The sequence below is a fragment of the Somniosus microcephalus genome, chromosome 4 (genome assembly GCF_052327205.1).
Source record: "Somniosus microcephalus isolate GS21.2 chromosome 4, FLI_Smic_1.0, whole genome shotgun sequence".
Classification (NCBI taxonomy): domain Eukaryota; kingdom Metazoa; phylum Chordata; class Chondrichthyes; order Squaliformes; family Somniosidae; genus Somniosus; species Somniosus microcephalus.
In genome coordinates this window covers 184,168,555-184,186,595 of record NC_140990.1, presented here as the reverse complement: position 1 = coordinate 184,186,595, position 18,041 = coordinate 184,168,555, and the positions used below count along the sequence as shown (strand labels likewise).

The following is an 18,041-nucleotide window of genomic DNA, read 5'->3' as shown; positions in this document are numbered from 1 at the left end:
ATGGGACATCCCAAGAATCAAGCTAGTGAACCTTCGTTGTATCGCCTCCAAAGCAAGTATATCCCTCCTCAGATAAGGAGACCAAAACTGTGCACAGTACTCCAGGTGTGGTCTCAGCAAAGCCCTGTACAATTGTAGCAAGACTTCCTTAATCTTGTACTTCAACCCCCCTGCAATGAAGGCCAAAGTGCAATTCGCCTTCCTAACTGCTTGCTGTACCTGCCTGCTAACTGTTTCCTGTACAAGGACACCCAAATCTCTCTCAACACTAACATTTGATAGTTTCGCACTATTTAAAAAAATTCAGTTTTTCTATTTTTCCTAGCAAAGTGAATAACCGCACATTTCCCCACATTATACTCCATCAGCCACCTCCTTGCACACTCACTTAACCTGCCTATATCCTTTTGCAGACCCTTTGTATCCTCTTCACAGCTTACTTTCCAATCTAGCTTTATTGTTAGCCAAGGCTATTAAGGGTTACAGATCCAAGGCAGGTAGATTGATTTAAGATACAGATCAGCCATGATATCATTGAATTGTGGAACAGGCTCGAGTTGCTGAATGGCCTACTCCTGTTCCGATGTTCCGACAAGGTTTGATAGTTGGGGTGCTCCTAAATGCCAGGAAAGGGAGAGGTTATCAAATCTCTGCCAAGCATCCCACTGCTGATATCAGCCTGGGCTCCTGCCAAATCAGCCACTCCAACTGTCCCTGCTTGCTATCCGGTCTCCCCTGCTAGCTGTACCCCAGTGACTGTCAGTGATTGTGGAACAGTACGCCAGAGAGAGTCAGCACCTGCAGGAACTGTACCCCAGAGAGAGTCAGTAACTGTGGACCTGTAACCCAGACATAGTCAGCTCCTGTGAAACTGTACCCCAGAGAGTGTCAGCTCCTGTGGAACTTGTACCCCAGAGAGAGAGTCAGCTCCTGTGGAACTGTGCCCCAGAGAGAGAGTCAGCTCCTGTGGAACTGTGCCCCAGAGGGAGTCAGCTCCTGTGGAACTGTGCCCCAGAGGGAGAGGGTCAGCTCCTGTGGAACTGTGCCCCAGAGAGAGAGGGTCAGCTCCTGTGGAACTGTGCCCCAGAGAGAGTCAGCTCCTGTGGAACTGTGCCCCAGAGAGAGAGGGTCAGTTCCTGTGGAACTGTGCCCCAGAGAGAGAGGGTCAGTTCCTGTGGAACTGCGCCCCAGAGAGAGTCAGCTCCTGTGGAACTGCGCCCCAGAGAGAGTCAGCTCCTGTGGAACTGCGCCCCAGAGAGAGTCAGCTCCTGTGGAACTGTGCCCCAGAGAGAGTCAGCTCCTGTGGAACTGTACCCCAGAGAGAGTCAGCTCCTGTGGAACTGTACCCCAGAGAGAGTCAGCTCCTGTGGAACTGTACCCCAGAGAGTCAGCTCCTGTGGAACTGTACCCCAGAGAGAGTCAGCTCCTGTGGAACTGTACCCCAGAGAGAGTCAGCTCCTGTGGAACTGTACCCCAGAGAGAGTCAGCTCCTGTGGAACTGTACCCCAGAGAGAGTCAGCTCCTGTGGAACTGTACCCCAGAGAGAGTCTGCTCCTGTGGAACTGTACCCCAGAGAGAGTCAGCTCCTGTGGAACTGTACCCCAGAGAGAGTCAGCTCCTGTGGAACTGTACCCCAGAGAGAGAAGGCTCCTGTGGAACTGTACCCCAGAGAGAGAGAAGGCTCCTGTGGAACTGTGCCCCAGAGAGAGGCGCTCCTGTGGAACTGTACCCCAGAGAGCGTCAGTAACTGTGGAACTGTACTGCAGTGAGTCAGCTCCTGTGGAACTGTACCCCAGAGAGAGTCAGCTCCTGCGGAACTGTGCCCCAGAGAGAGTCAGCTCCTGTGGAACTGTACCCCAGAGAGAGTCAGCTCCTGTGGAACTGTGCCCCAGAGAGAGTCAGCTCCTGTGGAACTGTGCCCCAGAGAGAGTCAGCTCCTGTGGAACTGTGCCCCAGAAAGAGTCAGCTCCTGGGGAACTGTGCCCCAGAGAGAGTCAGCTCCTGTGGAACTGTGCCCCAGAGAGAGTCAGCTCCTGTGGAACTGTGCCCCAGAGAGAGTCAGCTCCTGTGGAACTGTGCCCCAGAAAGAGTCAGCTCCTGGGGAACTGTGCCCCAGAGAGAGTCAGCTCCTGCGGAACTGTGCCCCAGAGAGAGTCAGTAACTCTGGAACTGTGCCCCAGAGAGAGTCAGCTCCTTGGGAACTGTGCCCCAGAGAGCGTCAGCTCCTGTGGAACTGTACCCCAGAGAGCGTCAGTAACTGTGGAACTGTGCCCCAGAGAGCATCAGTAACTGTGGAACTGTGCCCCAGAGAGCGTCAGTAACTGTGGAACTGTACCCCAGAGAGCGTCAGTAACTGTGGAACTGTGCCCCAGAGAGAGTCAGTAACTGTGGAACTGTACCCCAGAGAGTCAGTAACTGTGCCCCAGAGAGCGTCAGTAACTGTGGAACTGTACCCCAGAGAGCGTCAGTAACTGTGGAACTGTACCCCAGAGAGTCAGTAACTGTGGAACTGTACCCCAGAGAGTCAGTAACTGTGGAACTGTGCCCCAGAGAGAGTCAGTAACTGTGGAACTGTACCCCAGAGAGTCAGTAACTGTGGAACTGTACCCCAGAGAGTCAGTAACTGTGGAACTGTACCCGAGAGAGCGTCAGTAACTGTGGAACTGTACCCCAGAGAGAGTCAGTAACTGTGGAACTGCACCCCAGAGAGCGTCAGTAACTGTGGAACTGTACCCCAGAGAGCGTCAGTAACTGTGGAACTGTACCCCAGAGAGAGTCAGTAACTGTGGAACTGCACCCCAGAGAGCGTCAGTAACTGTGGAACTGTACCCCAGAGAGAGTCAGTAACTGTGGAACTGTACCCCAGAGAGCGTCAGTAACTGTGGAACTGTACCCCAGAGAGCGTCAGTAACTGTGGAACTGTACCCCAGAGAGAGTCAGTAACTGTGGAACTGTACCCCAGAGAGTCAGTAACTGTGGAACTGTACCCCAGAGAGTCAGTAACTGTGGAACTGTACCCCAGAGAGCGTCAGTAACTGTGGAACTGTACCCCAGAGAGTCAGTAACTGTGGAACTGCACCCCAGAGAGCGTCAGTAACTGTGGAACTGCACCCCAGAGAGAGTCAGTAACTGTGGAACTGTACCCCAGAGAGAGTCAGTAACTGTGGAACTGTGCCCCAGAGAGCGTCAGTAACTGTGGAACTGCACCCCAGAGAGAGTCAGTAACTGTGGAACTGTGCCCCAGAGAGCGTCAGTAACTGTGGAACTGTGCCCCAGAGAGAGTCAGTAACTGTGGAACTGTACCCCAGAGAGAGTCAGTAACTGTGGAACTGTACCCCAGAGAGAGTCAGTAACTGTGGAACTGTACCCCAGAGAGAGTCAGTAACTGTGGAACTGTACCCCAGAGAGAGTCAGTAACTGTGGAACTGTACCCCAGAGAGAGTCAGTAACTGTGGAACTGTACCCCAGAGAGTCAGTAACTGTGGAACTGTACTGCAGTGAGTCAGCACCTACAAAAAGGGAAGTAAGAAAATGGAGAGAACTGACGAGAAGGGGGCGGAGAACTTATTTGACCTTTCTAAAAAATTCATTCCAGACAGAAGAACAAACAATCTAACAATCAGATGCCCTTGGAAAATGAACTGGTATGGGAACAATCACTGTACAGCATGAGCTAACACCAGGGTGTGTACAATCAGTCACAGTACAGGGAGCTCATCAAGGTAACGCACTACCCTGGTCTTTGACTGCACCTTCTGTTCCCTCTTTCTCCGCACACACTGTGTCCTCCACCTCTCTTTACACTCAATACACATCCTGTACATAAGCAGCAAACAGAAATAGAAGTTATTGGAATACTATACTGTAATATACTGTATATTATGTTGGCCAATACTGTAATAATATACTGTATATTATGTTGGATAATAAAACTAATATATTGGCAGATCTCCCTAATGCTGCTTATAGCTAGTCTGGGCTCTAGTTGTGATATCTGGAGCGTGACAGATGAGACTTTTATATTGGTTTTCCAATTAACCAATTTCAGCCTCGAACACCAACTCCATTACACTTCGTAAAAAATTTAATTCAGCCAATCTCAGTTGCTGATGTCATGTGGGATGGCACTGGGTGTTTAACAACCGGCTTCAGTGCCCCAAAGAAATGTACCCAGAGAGGCAGGGGCATCAGGGTACCCTCACCCCCACAGTATACTGGCACACTAACCCAGAGAGGCAGGGGCATCAGGGTACCCTCACCCCTGCAGTATACTGGCACACTGTACCCCAGGAGAGGCAGGGGCATCAGGGTACCCTCACCCCTGCAGTATACTGGCACACTAACCCAGAGAGGCAGGGGCATCAGGGTACCCTCACCCCTGCAGTATACTGGCACACTAACCCAGAGAGGCAGGGGCATCAGGGTACCCTCACCCCTGCAGTATACTGGCACACTAACCCAGAGAGGCAAGGGCATCAGGGTACCCTCACTCCTGCAGTATACTGGCACACTAACCCAGAGAGGCAGGGGCATCAGGGTACCCTCACCCCTGCAGTATACTGGCACACTAACCCAGAGAGGCAGGGGCGTCAGGGTACCCTCACCCCTGCAGTATACTGGCACACTAACCCAGAGAGGCAGGGGCGTCAGGGTACCCTCACCCCTGCAGTATACTGGCACACTAACCCAGAGAGGCAGGGGCATCAGGGTACCCTCACCCCTGCAGTATACTGGCACACTAACCCAGAGAGGCAGGGGCGTCAGGGTACCCTCACCCCTGCAGTATACTGGCACACTAACCCAGAGAGGCAGGGGCGTCAGGGTACCCTCACCCCTGCAGTATACTGGCACACTAACCCAGAGGGGCAGGGGCATCAGGGTACCCTCACCCCTGCAGTATACTGGCACACTAACCCAGAGAGGCAGGGGCGTCAGGGTACCCTCACCCCTGCAGTATACTGGCACACTAACCCAGAGAGGCAGGGGCATCAGGGTACCCTCACCCCTGCAGTATACTGGCACACTGTACCCCAGGAGAGGCAGGGGCACCAGGGTACCCTCACCCCTGCAGCATACTGGCACACTAACCCAGGAGAGGTAGGGGTACCAGGGTACCCTCACCCCTGCAGTATACTGGCACACTGTACCCCAGGAGAGGCAGGGGCGTCAGGGTACCCTCACCCCTGCAGTATACTGGCACACTGTACCCCAGGAGAGGCAGGGGCGTCAGGGTACCCTCACCCCTGCAGTATACTGGCACACTGTACCCCAGGAGAGGCAGGGCTTTCAGGGTATACCCCCCCTGCAGTATACTGGCACACTAACCCAGGAGAGGCAGGGGTACCAGGGTACCCTCACCCCTGCAGTATACTGGCACACTGTAACCCAGGAGAGGCAGGGCTTTCAGGGTACCCTCACCCCTGCAGTATACTGGCACACTAACCCAGGAGAGGCAGGGGTACCAGGGTATACCCCCCCCCCCCCGCCGTATACTGGCACACTGTACCCCAGGAGAGGCAGGGGTACCAGGGTGCCCTCACCCCCGCTGTATACTGGCACACTGTACCCCAGGAGAGGCAGGGGTACCAGGGTGCCCTCACCCCCACAGTATACTGGCACACTGTACCCCAGGAGAGGCAGGGGTACCAGGGTGCCCTCACCCCCACAGTATACTGGCACACTGTACCCCAGGAGAGGCAGGGGTACCAGGGTGCCCTCACCCCCACAGTATACTGGCACACTGTACCCCAGGAGAGGCAGGGGTACCAGGGTACCCTCACCCCTGCAGTATACTGGCACACTGTACCCCAGGAGAGGCAGGGGTACCAGGGTACCCTCACCCCTGCAGTATACTGGCACACTGTACCCCAGGAGAGGCAGGGGTACCAGGGTACCCTCACCCCTGCAGTATACTGGCACACTGTAACCCAGGAGAGGCAGGGGTACCAGGGTGCCCTCACCCCCACAGTATACTGGCACACTGTACCCCAGGAGAGGCAGGGGTACCAGGGTACCCTCACCCCTGCAGTATACTGGCACACTGTACCCCAGGAGAGGCAGGGGTACCAGGGTACCCTCACCCCTGCAGTATACTGGCACACTGTACCCCAGGAGAGGCAGGGGTACCAGGGTACCCTCACCCCTGCAGTATACTGGCACACTGTAACCCAGGAGAGGCAGGGGTACCAGGGTGCCCTCACCCCTGCAGTATACTGGCACACTGTACCCCAGGAGAGGCAGGGGTACCAGGGTACCCTCACCCCTGCAGTATACTGGCACACTGTACCCCAGGAGAGGCAGGGGTACCAGGGTACCCTCACACCTGCAGTGTACTGGCACACTGTACCCCAGGAGAGGCAGGGCTTTCAGGGTATACACCCCCACCCTGCAGTATATTGGCATGCAATGTGTTACAAGCCAGTGACCCAGAGGATTCAAGATAAGCTAGATCACAAGAGCATTGCTCAAGCAGTTAATCAAAGCCCCTGATCCTCATGACACACAATGTTCTTGAAACACACACACACCGTGTGATTCTCTCCATAACATGCGCTGATGGAGTGAGCGGAGTGTGAGTCTTCCCACCAGTGTAGGACCTGGCAGCGGACAGGGAGCTTTTGTCAATGATCAGAGGCGTGACTGTAGCAGATGATCTGAACCAACATGCTCTCCAACTTCAGTTGAATTGATGTTCCTGTTTGCAGACACTGGGCACGTTCCAGGCCTTTAGACACACAGTAGCACAGCCAAAGCTCAGTGTGCTGCCCTCAGACTCTATGGTTTACCAGCTGCCAGGCTCCGTCATATGACCTTGGAGGGACACTGGAACCATCCCACGAATCAGAAAATGACAGCAAAGCCCCGGCAGGTGAGAGGATCCCAGATCAACACAGAATCACAGCTCCTCAAATCACAACGCTGTCCAACAGAACCTGCTGGCAGGGAAGCTCCACTCTTCTGGGAATCAGAGTCCACCTTTACACAGAAAGCACCTCCAAAAAAAACCCTCTGATTTTGGTCTCAGCTAAACTGTTTTTAAAGTAACACTGAGAATTAAGGAAATTATTTTTTTTAAATCCTACTGATTTATTCTTGCATCTTTGTAATTTTACATCTTGCAATTAACTCTTATTCAAGTTATTTTTAGCCTGTGCTAGAAGCGCTAGCAGCATGGTTTCTTTTAAGTGGTCTGGAATCTACTATTACTGGTACATACTTCAATAATAGAAGGGTTCATTGCCTGTGGAAGATGACTTTTGCATTGAACAGGAGCTAAAAGCACTGAAAACGGAGCTCAGATTGGAACAGTCTCAATAAAGGACGAAACATGCAAGAGCCTCCCTGAGACAGTATAATAAGAAGTTAAGACATTTGGCAGTTCTAACGTACTGCAGTGAGTTACTAATAGGGGGTTGGCAGTGCATCGCTGCACACTGAGTACGGGACAAAGAATGGGGCACAAGGAGGCTACTAAAATGCACAAAATAGAGGTAAAGGATTGTATAGATCAAACACTGGGAGGAACAGGGGGGAACACTGCAAGAAACTTGTACCATTTTCCTTATAGAAGCTCCTCCCATGGCCTAGTGGACATTAAGTACCTCCAGTCTGAGTTGATTCAGCGGATTCCAGGCAGGACGGGCTGTCAATTGACCTCAACACCCCAGAATTAGAGAAGGGCCCCTACCCCGGAGGGGTGTGCGTTGGTCACTGGGAGAACAAGCTCAGTGGTGATGCCTCTCATGGTCAAATAGCCATCCAACACTCAGCATCGAGGCTCACGCATGAAGAATGGTCACTTGGGAGAGGTACCCGGGCGGCCGGTCCCAGCAAGAGTCAGTGCCTTCAGGGGAGAGTGGAGGTAGAGAGGGATATTGTTTTTCCATCTTTGAAACGTTTTCCCAAGGAAACAAATTATACAAACAATTCTTGTTGAACAAGAAAATACTAAACATGGACAGAAAACACAAAGAATCCCCAAATATACAGAGAGCAAACACAATAACGCCCACCCAAAAAAAAAAAAATCTATCCTTAAATTGAGCACCCAGTTGACCGGAGTTTCTGCCTTCTCCACCCTGTATACTGACTCAGCATTGCACGAATCATCACACAGGGGCATGTGAGACAGGACTCAGTCGACACACAACTCGGCTTCTAACCTGCCCTGTACTTCAGCACATCACTGAACAATCCAACACAAGGCGAGGCAGCGATACCTCAGAGTGCCACCTTCAGCTGCCAACTCACCAATCATTACATGCATCCTGGATTAGTGCCCAAGCTTTAGAGCAGGACAGAAGGAATGGAAACCCCATCGATTGGGTGAAGCTGGTGTAGTGGAGAGGACACAGATCTCCAAACTCCGCTTTGGCACAGAGGGCACACTGGGGCACGACCAACACGCCACAGTGTCTCAGGGCAAATGCCTGGAAGGCTGCGCAAGGAGCACAGCTCTCTCACAACTGTAGTTGGGGAAGCAGCATTCGAGCTCACTCCGTCATCTCAACTGCACCTCAGGACTAACCTTAGAAAACATTTCTATCAGGGTAGAGAGTGAAAGAAAAAAATCAGTCTGAATTCCCAATTTCAGTGGGTTGTTTGAAGTTGCCTGTTTAAAGGGGTTCAGTTAGTTCTGGTCCTTACCTTCGGACCAGGACGGAGAGTTCGGGGGGAGGGGAGGGAAGGAAAGCTGCGGGGGGCGGGGAGCAGGAGGGGAAGTGGGATGAAAACTGGGAGTAAACCGACTATTCAAATCTCTGCAGCTTTTCCAGGGATTTTTCAAGGATGCACAAACCCTGCAAAGTATAGCCAGCTCCTTCACTACGAGAATTAACCTGTGAAACTGTATAAGAGAGCGCGCAGCCCAATACTGGGGATTGTATAACAGAAGCACAGGTAACAATATATGTAGGTAACAGGTCCCAGGCAGGCTGCACTATACTCCTGGACACGGAACAGCCGGCCTGTGGAAGTGACCACTGGTGCAGTCTCACTGACCAATCCCTTAATGGGGATCAATGAATCACCTTTGATTTGTAGTAGAGGGTGAGATCACGGAATGAGGCCCAGACAATGGAAAGTTAAAAATACCATTAAATATAAACATGTCATCACATGGTCAGCCCAGGACAGCGCAGAATGTGCATGGCTAACAGAAAAAGAAAGGATCAGACAGATATCGGGGCACATCACTTACAAACTGTCAGAAAACAGTCCAGATAGAGAGATATACACACAGACACGGGGACGGACACACACACGGGCACACCCAAACACACCCAACACACGGGCGCACGCACACGGGCACACCCACACACGGGGGCACACACACACACACCCACACACGGGGGCACACACACACACACACACACACACGGGGGCACACACACACACACACACACACACACACACACACACACGGGGGGGCACACACCCACACACACACACACACGGGGGGGCACACACACACACACACACACACACACACACACACACACACACACACACACACACGGGGGCACACACACACACACGGGGGGGCACACACCCACACACACCCACACACACACACACACACACACACACACACACACACACACGGGGGCACACACACACACACACACACACACACACACACACACACACACGGGGGCACACACACACACACACACACACACACGGGCACCCAACACACACACAGGGGCACCCAACACACACACACACACACACACACACGGGGGCACCCAACACACACACACACACACGGGGGCACCCAACACACACACACACACACGGGGGCACCCAACACACACACACACACACGGGGGCACCCAACACACACACACACACACGGGGGCACCCAACACACACACACACACGGGGGCACCCAACACACACACACACACACACACACACACACACACGGGGGCACCCAACACACACACACGGGGGCACCCAACACACACACACGGGGGCACCCAACACACACACACGGGGGCACCCAACACACACACGGGGACACTATCTATTGCCCTTTTCTCACTCCATCTATTCCCTCACTTCTCTTCCCTCCTCCTCCTCCTAGCTCTAGGCCGGGCTCTGTATAGGTTGCCTGTTCCCCCGCTCCTCCACTTGGGCCCCGAGTCCCACCTGTGCGGCCGGCAGTCTGGCTGCTCCGGTGTCGGCCCCGAGTGCGGGGCGGCCTGTGTGTCCTCAGGCCCAACACAACGGCCCGTCCCCGGCGGCTCGCTGCATTCTCTTCGCTCAATAACATCCAGGAGCCGGCCCCCGGCTCCGCTCCATCCCACTCTCTCATTGGACCGCGAACCACCGCCACCCCCTTCTATCCGCGCGGCCCATTGGCTAGCGGAATGAGTGTCACGCTCTTACCTCGCCGGCTGCAACCCGGCCGGTGTCGCACTCTAAACCGTCCGGGTCTCTGGGCGCCCGCTAGTTCCAGCGGCCTGTCTGTGGCGATGCCGCTCACAGCCAGAGGCTGCTATGGAGGCGGGCACATCCCAGCATTCCAAGCGGTCGTGCCTCTTCCCTACTAAATCCACAGGCCCGCTGATTTACCAAGGGAGCCTAAGTCCACCGGGAACCGAAAGAGGAGGAAATGCAGAGCAGCGCCCGACTCCCACTCATTCCCCTCCATCACTCAGGCTTTTCAAACCAACGGGGACACACACACCTCCAAAAGAAAGACAGATTTGCGCCTTTCACGACCCCCTAAGGCACTTTTTAAAAAATTCATTGATGGGATGTGGGCGTCGCTGGCTAGGCCTGCATTTAGTGCCCATCCCTAATTGCCCTTGAGAAGATGGTGGTGAGCCGCCTTCTTGAACCGCTGCAGTCCATATGGTGTAGGTACACCCACAATGCTGTTAGGAAGGGAGTTCCAGGATTTGGCCCAGCGACAGTGAAGGAACGGCGATACAGGTCCAAGTCAGGATGGTGTGTGGCTTGGAGGGGAACTTGTAGGTGGTGATGTTCCCATGCGTCTGCTGCCCTTATCCTTCTAAGTGGCAGAGGTCGCGGGTTTGGAAGGTGCTGTTGAAGGAGCTTTGGCGAGTTGCTGCAGTGCATTTTGTAGATGGTACACACTGCAGCCACAGTGCGCCGGTGGTGGAGGGAGTGCCAATTAAGCGGGCTGCTTTATCCTGAATGGTGTCGAGCTTCTTGAGTGTTGTTGGAGCTGCACTCATCCAGGCAAGTGGAGAGTATGCCATCACACTCCTGACTTGTGCCTTGTAGATGGTGGAAAGGCTTTGGGGAGTCAGGAGGTGAGACACTCGCCGCAGAATTCCCGGCCTCTGGCTTGCTCTTGTAGCCACAGTACTTATATGGCTGGTCCAGTTCAGTTTCTGATCAATGGTAACCCCCAGGATGTTGATAGTGGGGGATTCAGCGATGGCAATGCCATTGAATGTCAAGGGGAGATGGTTAGAGTCTCGCTTGTTGGAGATGGTCATTGCCTGGCACTTGTGTGGTGCGAATGTTACTTGCCACTTGTCAGCCCAAGTCTGAATGTTGTCCAGGTCTTGCTGCATATGGACACGGACTGCGTCAGTATCTGACGAGTCTCGAATGGTGCTGAACAGTGTGCAATCATCAGCGAACATCCCCACTTCTGACCTTATGATGGAGGGAAGGTCATTGATGAAACAGCTGAAGATGGTTGGGCCTAGGACACGGCCCTGAGGAACTCCTGCAGTGATGTCATGTGATTGAGATGAATGACCTCCAACAACCACAGCCAACTTCCTTTGTGCTAGGTATGATTCCAACCAATGGAGAGTTTTCCCCTTGATTCCCATTGACTTCAGTTTTGCTAGGGCTCCTTGATGCCACACTCGATCAAATGCTGCCTTGATGTCAAGGGCAGTCACTCTCACCTCACCTCTTGAGTTCAGCTCTTTTGTCCATGTTTGGACCAAGGCTGTAATTAGGTCAGGAGCTGAGTGGCCCTGGCGGAACCCAAACTGGCCGTCAGATAGCAGGTTATTGCTGAGTAAGTGCCGCTTGATAGCACTGTCGACGACACCTTCCATCACTTTGCTGATGATTGAGAGTAGACTGATGGGACGGTAATTGGCTGGGTCGGATTTGTCCTGCTTTTTGTAGACAGGACATACTTGGGCAATTTTCCACATTGCCGGGTAGATGCCAGTGTTGTAGCTGTACTGGAATACTTCTGAAGTGTAGTCACTGTTGTAATGTAGGAAACGCAACAGCTAAGTTACGCACAGCAAGCTCCCACAAACAGAAATGTGATAATGACTAGATAATTATTTTTTTTATGATGTTGGTTGAGAAATAAACATTGGTCCGCACACCGGTGAGAATGCCCCTGTTCTTCAAATAACGCAGTGGGATCATTTACATCCACCTGAGAGGGCCTAGGTTTAGCGTCTTATCCAAAAGACGGCACCTCCGACATTTGACCACTCCCTCTGGGAGTGTCGGCCTAAATTATGAGCTCAGGTCTCTGGAGTTGTGCTTGAACTTGCAACTTTTTGACTCAGAGGCGAGAGTGCTACCGTCTAAACCATGGTTAACACTGTGGCAGAACCACTGAATGACTCTGGTTAACTGTATATAATTCTCTTTAACGATGTTCTAACACCAGCCTAAACCTGTACCATTGTGTTAGGCATTACTGTGTTTTGTATATAGAGTTTGCATGTACGGGGCGTGGCCCCTTTAAGAGCGCGGGCAAACGCGATGACGTCACGTCGCAAACCACGGGACTGCCCAGGCAGTCCTCGTGGCATCTCCTTTGAGTAAAGACCTGTTTGATTGTTCTCTTGTGTCGATCTCTGTTATTTGTAGGAATTTGTTAATTCCTACAACACCATGATTTCTAATGTGAGAAAATTACTCGTAAAGCTCACTATGGACCTCGGCAATTCACAGGGAGTTTAAAAAATAACTTGGTAGAGGAGTCATTCTTGCCAGACAACAACAACTTGTATTTATATAGTGCCTTTAACGTAGTAAAATGTCCCATGGTGCTTCACAGCAGTGTTATAAAACAAAATTTGACACCGAGCCACATAAGGAGAAATTAGGGCAAATGAACAAAAGCTTGGTCAAAGAGGTGAGTTTTAAGGAGAGTCTTAAAGGAGGAAAGAGAATTAGAGATGCAGAGAGGTTTAGGGAGGGAATTCCAGAGCTTAGAGCCTTGGCAGCTGAAGGCACGGCCACCAATGGTGGAACTATTAAAATCAGGGATGCTTGAGAGGGCAGAATTAGAGGAGTGCCGATATCTCAGGGATGGGGGGCGGTTGTAGGGCTGGAGGAGGTTACTGAGATAGGCAAGGGCGAAGCCATGGAGGGATTTGAAAACAATTATGAGAATTTTCAAATCAAGGTGTTGCTTAACCGGTTAACTGGGAGCCAATGTAGGTCAGCGAGCACAGTGGTGATGGGTGAACGCAGCAGAGTCTTGGATGACTTCAAGTTTATGTAGGGTAGAACATGAGAGGCCAGCCAGGAGTGTGTTGGTATAGTCAAGTCTAGAGGTAATAAAGGCATGGATGAGGGTTTCAGCAGCAAATGCGCTTAGGCAGGGGTGGTGATGGACGATGTTACAGAGGTGGAAATAGGCGGTCTTAGACAATGGCTTCGGTCTTCCCAATATTTAATTGGAGGAAATTTCTGCTCATCCAGTACTGGATGTCGGACAAGCAGTCTGACAATTTAGAGACAGTGGAGGGGTCGAGAGAAGTGGTGGTGAGGTAGAGCTGGGTGTCATCAGCGTACATGTGGAAGCTGATGCTATGATTTTGGATGATGTTGCCGAGGAGCAGCATGTGGATGAGAAATAGGAGGGGGGCCAAGGATAGATCCTTGGGGGACACCAGAGGTAACAATGCGAGAGCGGGAAAAGAAGCCATTGCAGGAGAATGGGACCAGGCAGTGCAGTCCTACCCAGCTGGACGACGGTGGAGAGGCTTTGGCGGAGGATGGAGCGGTCAAACATGTCAAAAGCTGCAGACAGGTCGAGAAGAACGAGGAGGGATAGTTTACCTTTGTCACAGTCACATGGGATGTCGTTTGTGACTTTGATAAGAGCCGTTTTGGTACTGTGGCAAGGGCGGAAACCTGATTGGAGGAATACAAACATGGAGTTCCGGGAAAGATGGGTATGGATTTGAGAGGTGACAACACGTTTATGGACTTTGGAGAGGAAAGGGAGGTTGGAGATGGGGCGGTAGTTTGCAAGGACGCAGGGGTAAAGGTTTTTTTTTGAGAGGAGTGATGATGGCAGATTTGAAGGAGAGGGGGACAGTACCTAAGAAGAGAACCGTTAACATTATCAGCTAACATGGGAGCCAGAAAAGAAAGTTTAGTAGGAATAGGGTCATGGGAGTAGGAAGTGGGTCTCATGGACAAGATGAGCGCGGAGAGGTCAAGAGGGGAGATCGGAGAGAAACTGGAGAAAGATGCGAGTTCAGGGCTAGGGCAGGGGGAACCTTAGAAGAAGTTTGGCCTGGTGGGCTCGGGTAAGGAAGGGAAGTGGCAACTGATTGGATGGCCTCACTCTTAGAGACAAAGAAATCCATGAGCTCCTCGCACTTGTTGGAGGTGAGGATGGAGGAGAGAGGGGTTTAAGACGACGGTTTGCAGTAGAGAAAGGAAGCCGGAGGTTATCTTTGCATTCCAGAATGATCCTGGAACAGTGAGCAATTTTGGCAGACGGGAGCAGGACCCGATAATGCTTTATATGGTCCAGCCAGATCTGGCGGTGAAAAGCTAAACCAGTTGTCCGCCATATCTGTTCCAAGTCTGCGTCCCTTGGAGTTAAGGGAGCTAAGATGAGGCCCGTACCAGGGGGAACAGCCATGGTGAGAGAGAGTAATGGTTTTAATAGGGACTAGGACATCAAAGGCGGTGGTGAGCAGATCGGTAGCTGCAGAAATGTCATGGAGAATGGAGGGCCAAAGGCCGGACAGTTGGGATTTCGTAAGTGCAGTTGTAAGTTGGTAGAGAGTTTTTTCCAGGGGCGGACAGAGAAGGAAGTGGGGGGAAGGGGGAGGTGGGTGGAGAGCAATACAAGGAAGTGGTCAGAGATGGCCTTATCTGTGAGTGACACGATGTGAGTAGCAAGGCCACGATAGATGGCAAGGTTAAGGGGGTGGCTGTGAATATGGGTTGGGGAGTTTACATGGAGGGAAATATTAAGGGAGGCTAGGAGGGTAGTAAACTCAGGAGAGGGAGCATGATGAATTGAGATGAAGGTTGAAGGACTGGACAGGACGCCATAAGTCTGTGCATCACTTGGGAGAGAAAGAATGGTTGGAGTGTACAGCACTAGGTAGGGCACTGTAGAATTCGACAGCACCAGAGTGCCACTGCAAGACGGTTCCACACTCTGTGGGGTGGTGCACCACTCAAGAGGGCACTATAGGAGTATAGATAGAGCATGGCACTAGAGTGGGCATTTAGGACTGAGTAGCACTGGAAAGGGCTCTGTAACATTCCCTGTCTCAATCCCATTCCTGGCCTCAATCCCATTCCCTGACCTGTTCCCATTCCCTGACCTATTCCCATTCACTGCCACTATTCCCATTCCCTGACCTATTCCAATTCCTTGCCACTATTCCCATTCCTTGCCATTATTCCCATTCCCTGACCTATTCCCATTCCCTGACCTATTCCCATTCCGTCACTATTCCCATTCCCTGACCTATTCCCATTCCCTGACCTATTCACTGCCACTATTCCCATTCCCTGACCTATTCCAATTCCTTGCCACTATTCCCATTCCTTGCCATTATTCCCATTCCGACCTATTCCCATTCACTGCCACTATTCCCACTCCCTTTCCCATTCACTGCCACTATTCCCATTCCCTGACCTATTCCCATTCCTTGCCACTATTCCAATTCCTTGCCACTATTCCCATTCGTTACCACTATTCCCATTCCAAGCCCTATTCCCATTCCTTGATCTATTCCCATTCACTGCCACTATTCCCATTCCCTGACCTGTTCCCATTCACTGCCACTATTGCAATTTGTTGCCACTATTCCCATTCCAAACTTATTCCCATTCCTTGCCACTATTTCCATTCCCTGACCCACTCCCATTCCCTGACCTATTCCAATTCACTGCCACTATTCCCATTCCTTGCCACTATTCCCATTCCTTGCCATTATTCCCATTCCCTGACCTATTCCCATTCCCTGACCTATTCCCATTCCCTGACCTATTCCCATTCCCTGACCTATTCCCATTCCCTGACCTGTTCCCATTCACTGCCACTATTGCAATTTGTTGCCACTATTCCCATTCCAAACTTATTCCCATTCCTTGCCACTATTCCCGTTCCTTGCCATTATTCCCATTCCCTGACCTATTCCAATTCACTGCCACTATTCCCATTCCTTGCCACTATTCCCATTCCTTGCCATTATTCCCATTCCCTGACCTATTCCCATTCCCTGACCTATTCCCATTCCCTGACCTATTCCCATTCCCTGCCACTATTCCCATTCCCTGACCTATTCCAATGTATTGCCACTATTCCCATTCCTTGCCATTATTCCCATTCCCTGACCTATTCCCATTCCCTGACCTGTTCTCATTCACTGCCACTATTCCCATTCCCTGACCTATTCCCATTCACTGCCACTATTCCAATTCCTTGCCATTATTCCCATTCCCTGACCTATTCCCACTCCCTGACCTATTCCCATTCCCTGTCACTATTCCCATTCCCTGACCTATTCCAATTTATTGCCACTATTCCCATTCCTTGCCATTATTCCCATTCCCTGACCTAGTCCCATTCCCTGACCTATTCCCATTCATTGCCACTATTCCCATTCCTTACCACTATTCCCATTCATTACCACTATTCCCATTCCCTGACCTATTCCCATTCCCTGACCTATTCCCATTCCCTGTCACTATTCCCATTCCCTGACCTATTCCAATTTATTGCCACTATTCCCATTCCCTGACCTGTTACCATTCACTGCCACTATTCCCATTCCCTGACCTATTCCCATTCCTTGCCACTATTCCCATTTACCACTATTCCCATTCCCTGACCTATTCCCATTCCCTGACCTATTCCCATTCACTGCCACTATTCCCATTCCCTGACCTATTCCTATTCACTGCCACTATTCCAATTCCTTGCCATTATTCCCATTCCCTGACCTATTCCCATTCCCTGTCACTATTCCCATTCCCTGACCTATTCCAATTTATTGCCACTATTCCCATTCCTTGCCATTATTCCCATTCCCTGACCTAGTCCCATTCCCTGACCTATTCCCATTCCTTGCCACTATTCCCATTCATTACCACTATTCCCATTCATTACCACTATTCCCATTCCCTGACCTATTCCCATTCCCTGACCTATTCCCATTCCCTGTCACTATTCCCATTCCCTGACCTATTCCAATTTATTGCCACTATTCCCATTCCCTGACCTGTTACCATTCACTGCCACTATTCCCATTCCCTGACCTATTCCAATTCCTTGCCACTATTCCCATTCCTTGCCATTATTCACATTCCCTGACCTATTCCCACTCCGTCACTATTCCCATTCCCTGACCTATTCCCATTCACTGCCACTATTCCCATTCCTTGCCATTATTCCCATTCCCTGACCTATTCCCATTCCTTGCCACTATTGTCATTTGTTACCACTATTCCCATTCCCTGACCTATTCCCATTCACTGCCACTATTCCCATTCCCTGACCTATTCCCATTCCTTGCCACTATTCCCATTTGTTACCACTATTCCCATTCCCTGACCTATTCCCATTCACTGCCACTATTCCCATTCCCTGACCTATTCCCATTCACTGCCACTATTCCCATTCCTTGCCATTATTCCCATTCCCTGACCTATTCCCATTCACTGCCACTATTCCCATTCCCTGACCTATTCCCATGCCTTGCCACTATTGTCATTTGTTACCACTATTCCCATTCCCTGACCTATTCCCATTCACTGCCACTATTCCCATTCCCTGACCTATTCCCATTCCTTGCCACTATTCCCATTTG

General features: G+C 51.4%; 1 protein-coding gene across 4 annotated transcripts in view; it reads right to left on the bottom strand.

The window, feature by feature from the left end:
* The window catches only part of LOC147120061 (hyccin 2), a 50,153-nt gene extending 39,486 nt beyond the window's left edge, over positions 1–10,667 (bottom strand). The window contains exon 1 of one of the 4 annotated variants that reach the window (XM_085985581.1): positions 10,393–10,667. The gene's annotated coding sequence lies outside the window, so the exon portion shown is untranslated. Of the gene's footprint in view, positions 1–7,601; positions 7,855–10,152; positions 10,346–10,392 lie in introns of those variants that run through there. The other 3 variants (XM_085985580.1, XM_085985584.1, XM_085985582.1) reach the window with 3 other exon arrangements.
* Positions 10,668–18,041: the final 7,374 nt, after the last annotated feature.